Here is a 5,798-nt window from a genome sequence, read left to right on the forward strand (position 1 = left end):
AAGCAGGCCTGTCTGAATTCTTAGCAGTGATCTCCAAGGGCACCATAACCTTGCAAGAAAGAGACTGCCAGGCCTGCATCTCTTTCTGATGCAGAAACCAGGGCCCAGAGAAGGTGAGTAAGCTGCTTAGAGCCACACAGCTGTGAGTAGCAGATCCAAGCACAACCTGTCTGTCCCAGGAGCTTGCGGGATAGCTAGACCTTTGCTGCCTAGAAGGTCCTCTTGTGAGTCCCCTCCCTGGGCTCAGCAACCCAGGAGGGCATGACTTCTGGCTGGGTCCTAGGGCTGGAGCCTCGGTGTCCTCTTGTCTTCTTTCCTTGTGCGACTTGGTTTTCCAGTCTGTGAAATGGGGTGGGTGCGTCCAACTCCAAGCCTATCTCTGCCCTGAGTCCTGGAGCCTGGAGGAGGAATGAGGTCATGTTTGTCTAGGGGCTAGAGCATCTTGGACGGAGAAACCTCGGCAAAGACAAAGGCCCATTGTCCCCCTTCCCCGGCCTTCTGCCAGCTCCCTCCCCAGTCACCAGACAAGGCCAGCCCTGCCCACAGCCCCCAGAGGCTGCCACGCGCCAATATGGGGTGACTCAGTGCCCCCTCCCTTCCCATTGGTTGATGATGCCTGGAATCCCACCATCAGAGCCTTGTAAGGTTGCTGTGGGATGGGTGGGGGTGAGGCAGAAAAAGACAAGAAGGTGGTGGGGGCCTCTGGCTTGTGGATTTCGTAATCACACCTTTACGGTGGGCTTGGGTGGGAGATCAGGCAATACTAAATAATAAAAACAACACATTTCACACTTGCCTTTCAGTAGCTCTGGCATGAAACCTTTATAAGCATTATCTCAATGAATACTCACCACACCCTTAAGGGAACATTGTTCTTTACCCCATTCCACCGACGGAGAACACTCACATAACTGGTAGATATGGATGGCAGAGGTGGGGTTCAAACTGGAGTCTATGTGATTCTAAAGAGTTCTGCAGGGCTACGTGTGGTGGCTCACGCCTGTAATCCCAGCACTTTGGGAGGCTGGGGCTGGAGGACTGCTGGAGGCCAGGAGTTGGAGACCAGCCTGGGCAACATAGCAAGACTCCCTCTCTATAAAAATTTAAAAATTAGCTGGGCATGATGGCATGTGCCTGTAATCCCAGCACTTTGGGAGGCTGAGGTGGGAGGATTGTTTGAGGCCAGTTCAAGACCAGCCTGGGTAACATAGCAAGACCCCGTGTCTATAAAAATTTAAAAGCCAGGTGTGGTGGCATATGCCTGTGATCCCAGCTACTTAGGAGGCTGAGGTTGGAGGATGGCTTGAGCCCAGAAGTTCGAGGATGCAGGGAGCTGTGATCCCACCACTGCACTCCAGCCTGGGTAACAGAGACCCTGTCTCTAAAAAACTGATAGAGTTCTGCAGAGCAGATCCAGGAGGTGGGGGCTGAAGTAGGGGGACAGGAAAGGGGGACAGGCCCAAGGCCTGGAGTTCATAGCAGTCAGGGGATCCCAACAGAGACACAGACACCTTCCCACTGAGCCTGTGAACAAGGCTGAGGTCTTTCATTGTTTCATGATGAAGTGGTTGGGGCCAGGCTCATGCCTATAATCCCAGCACTTTGGGAGGCCGAGGCGGGTGAATCACCTGAGGTTGGGCGTTAGAGACCAGCCTGACCAACATGGAGAAACCCCATCTCTACTAAAAATACAAAATTAGCCGGACGTGGTGGTGGTGCATCCCTGTAATCCCAGCTACTTGGGAGGCTGAGGCAGGAGAATCGCTTAAACCCAGGAGGCAGAGGTTGTGGTGAGCTGAGATAGCGCCACTGCACTCCAGCCTGGGCAACAAGAGCCAGCCTCCGTCTCAAAACAAAAAAAAAAAAGAAAGAGAAAAAGAAAAAAAAATGAAGTGGTTGGAGTGAGTCAGTTCTGCCCCTGGGAAGATGGTGCTGGCCCCAAGAAAGGGGGCTAGAGGATGCTCGAACAATTTCAGTGCTTTGAAACACCTCATGGGGCCACACGTGAGCAGGGACCACAGGGGAACGGGGCGACTTCTGAGGCCCACAGAGCTCTGTCAGTCATTAGCCAGGCAGGACAAATAGCAGCTCAAACATAATGTGTCCAAAAGTCAACTCTTGGTTTCTTCCCCAGCCTGCCCCTCCCTGTGACTTCCCCATCTCGGGAAATGGCACCATCGTCTGCCTGATGGCTCCAGCCAGAAAACTGGGAGGCATCTTTGGATGGTCCCGCCCTCACCACCCACACCCCGGCCACCGCCAAGACTCATCAATTCTACCTCCAAAATAAATCCCAAATCCACTTCCCTGTGTTCTCGCTGCCACCTCTGTGTCAAGCCACCACCAACTCAGCCCTGGAGGCCAGCGCAGCCTCCTCCCTGCCTCCCTGCCTCCTCTCCACCCCCTCCAGTCAGAATAATCTGCCGACAATGTAAATCAGGCCCCATCGACATTCTCTTGCTTAAACCACCCCTTTCCCCAAGGGCTTCCTATTGCATTTGCACCAAAATCAACAACATCCAAATGGCTCGGAGGTTCACCATGACCTGGTGCTGCCTCACCTCCCCCAATTTCACTCTCCCCCAATTCTTTTCCCCTGGAATCTGTGTGTTTGCATATGCTGTTCCCTCTGCCTGGATGCTCTTCTCTGTGATTCTTTCCCCACTGGTCCCTTCTCATACTTGAGGTCTCAGCTTGGAGCTTACTTACTTTCTTTTTTCTTTTTTTTTGAGACAGAGTCTCGCTCTGTCGCCCAGGCTAGAGTGCAGTGGCACAACCTTGGCTCACTGCAACCTATGCCTCCCAGGTTCCAGCGATTCTCCTGCCTCAGCCTCCCGAGTAGCTGGGATTACAGTCGCCCGCCACCACACCCAGCTAATTTTTGTATTTTTAGTAGAGGCGGGGTTTCACCATGTTGGTCAGGCTGGCCTCGAATTCCTGAGCTCAAGTGGTCCACTCGCCTTGGCCTCCCAAAGTGCTGGGATTACAGGTGTGAGTCACCACACCTGGCCAGAGCTTACTTTCTTCAGTAACCTAAACTAGGTTTCCCCAAGTCTTTTCCCTCAGAGCCCCTTGTGTGTCTCCTTTATGGGAATTTACCTTAATTTATAACGGCATGTTCACCTTTTGTCTCTGCCACCAAACTGTAAGAGCCATGAGGGCAGGAGCCTTATGAGTCTCACTCACTGCTGCGCCCCTGAGAGGCACTCACATCTGTTGAATGAATTTGCAACTGATATGACAGCGTGAGAGCATAATGACATAATATAATAATAACAGCATTAGACCCTGTCTCTAAATGAAAACAATTTTTCAAGCAGCTAGCGCTTATGCAGTGCTTCTCCTACTGGATCTAACTCGACCACCCTATGAAGCAGGGAGTATTACAGCTTCCCATTTTTCAGATGTGGAAACTGAGCCTCAGAAGATGGGTTGGCTGGCCGGACACTGTGGCTCACACCTGTAATCCCAGCACTTTGGGAGGCTAAGGCGGGGGGGATCACTTGAGGTCAGGAGTTCAAGACCAGCATGGCCAACATGGTGAAACCCCATCTCCACTAAAAGTACAAAAATTAGCCGGGCATTAGTGGTGCACGCCTGTAGTCCCAGCTACTTGGGAGACTAAGACAGGAGAATCACTTGAACCCGGGAGGCAGAGATGGCAGTGAGTCGAGATCGCACCACTGCGCTCCAATCTGGGCCACAGAGAGAGACTCAGACTCAATAAAAAAAAAAAAAAAAAAAAAAAAAAAGGCCTGGAGCCCAGCTTCCCTTGCTAGGAAGCATCATGTCCCTCCTCATGGCTGGGACAGAGAGCGAGAAGTGGCAGGGCTGTCACTGGACCGACAGTGATGGTCCCTCCAGAGCCCACAAAGGAGCTGAGGCTCCATCCTGCAGGACAGGGGATTGTGAGGTCATCAGGCAGTGGAGTGACAGGGCTTCCTCTGTAAGCTCGGGGGATGGAGTGAGGGTGACAGGGAGGCTGAGGGCAGCGTGGATGCCTGGGAATGTCTGGACAGATGCTGTCAGTGATCCCCAGCTGCTCTTGGGCTGGACAGTCCAGGTGGCCTGGGCCAGTTGTTTGCTCTTGGGGGCTTCCCTGGTATGACCAAGCCCCCTGGAGAGGGGCCTGGGCAGCAGACGGGGTGAGGGCCACCTCCCCAACCCAGGCCTGGGAACGTCCGGGCTGGCAGAGGGCCCGCTGGAGGCTGGTGAGAGGCCCACTTACCAGGACGGATAGGGCCCCCGTCAGGCCACGCCAATTAGGCAAGATGGAATGCCAGGGCAGGGCTATAAATATCTTGGCCGCCGACTGGCCCAGGAATGTAAATGGTGTTGTTCAACAAGCAGAGAAAAATGTTCGGTTCAGACAGGATGAGTTTTTTGTGTTTTAAAAACATGTTCTGCCCTCCACGAAGACTTCGAGGTGGGCGGCAACGAGGCCGGTGCCCGAGGGCTGGCTCCTTGTCCAGTCCCAGCTGGGGAAAGGGCCCATGAGATCACAGTCTTGCAGGGGAAGTCCCTGGAAGGGCCAGTGCATTTGAAGCCCAGAGAAGGCCTGAACCTGGCTTGAAGCTTTGTCCCTGGTCACAGGGGACCCTGGGTGAGGGAGCAGCCTAGTCATCTGGTTTGGGGACACGCAGCCCAGCCGGGTATCAGGGGCACCAGTGGCAGGTAGAATCGTCTCCCAACACTGGCCGCTCTTCAGAGGTCTCTGCCCTGTTGTGGGTGTGCAGCTGGACAGGGCGTCGTGTGTAGGTTACCGGACAGGCAGAGAGAAGCGAGGGCCGAGGGAGAAGGGCAGGCACTTGGCGTGGCTGCAGTGTGGGTGCACTCACCCTTCGGGAGTGGTACCTCCTCTGCAGAGGGCATAGGAAACCTTACAACTGATGCACCTTATAATCGATGACTTTTTTTTTTTTTTTTGAGATGGAGTCTTGCTCTGTTGCCCAGACTGGAGTGCAGTGACACGATCCCAGCTCACTGCAACCTCCACCTCCTGGGTTCAAGCTATTCTCCTGCCTCTGTCTCCTGAGTAGCTGGGATTACAGGCACTATGCCTGGCTGATTTTTGTATCTTTTAGCAGAGACGGGGTTTCACCATGTTGGCCAGGCTGGTCTTGAACGCCTGACCTCAAGTGATCTGCCCACCTTGGCCTCCCAAAGTGCTGAGATGACAGGCATGAGCCACTGCGCCCAGATAATTTTTGTATATTTTTTAGTAAAAATGGGGTTTCACTATGTTGGCCAGGCTGGTCTCAGACTTCTGACCTCAACTGATTTGCCCACCTCGGCCTCCCAAAGTGCTGGGATTACAGGCGTGAGTCACTGTGCCTGGCCCCAAAGGAGCACTTTTGTGGGAGACCAATGGGTACATGAAGCCGAGGGAAAATGCATTTGTGGAACTCCAAGGGTGTAAGGTCTTGTGCACAATCAAGGGTGTAAGTGTTCCTAAGGGTGTGACTTGTGTGAGCATCCAAAGGTTGCCGGGGCGGGGGAATTCCAGAGAGTGCAACGTGGCAATCACGAAAGTATGTTGGTGTCATTTCTCGGCCTTCAGAAATGATGGACACTGCTGGTTGCCATGGCTTCCTCCTACACGGTCGGTCACTCCTGCCACGTCCTCAGTAGGGGCACTCCTGGGGACCCCCTCGCCACCCCACAACACCACTCAACACATGGCCAAACAGATTCATCTTTTTCCGTGTGATTTCTTCTTTTGCTAGAACATTTATAAAACTCCTTAGAAAATTTAAGGAACGTTAAGGAAGTTAAGGAAAAGTTATGAACGCTTTTCC

At 53.3% G+C, this 5,798-nt stretch overlaps 1 long non-coding RNA gene across 1 annotated transcript; it reads left to right on the forward strand.

Moving 5' to 3' along the window:
- On the forward strand, positions 1-796 carry LOC111547001. The gene is made up of 2 exons (XR_003309870.1): positions 1-113; positions 430-796. It is a non-coding gene; the product is annotated as an uncharacterized LOC111547001 (long non-coding RNA).
- The last annotated feature ends 5,002 nt before the right edge of the window (positions 797-5,798 follow it).

This window comes from Piliocolobus tephrosceles, chromosome 8 (assembly GCF_002776525.5).
Source record: "Piliocolobus tephrosceles isolate RC106 chromosome 8, ASM277652v3, whole genome shotgun sequence".
Lineage (NCBI taxonomy): Eukaryota > Metazoa > Chordata > Mammalia > Primates > Cercopithecidae > Piliocolobus > Piliocolobus tephrosceles.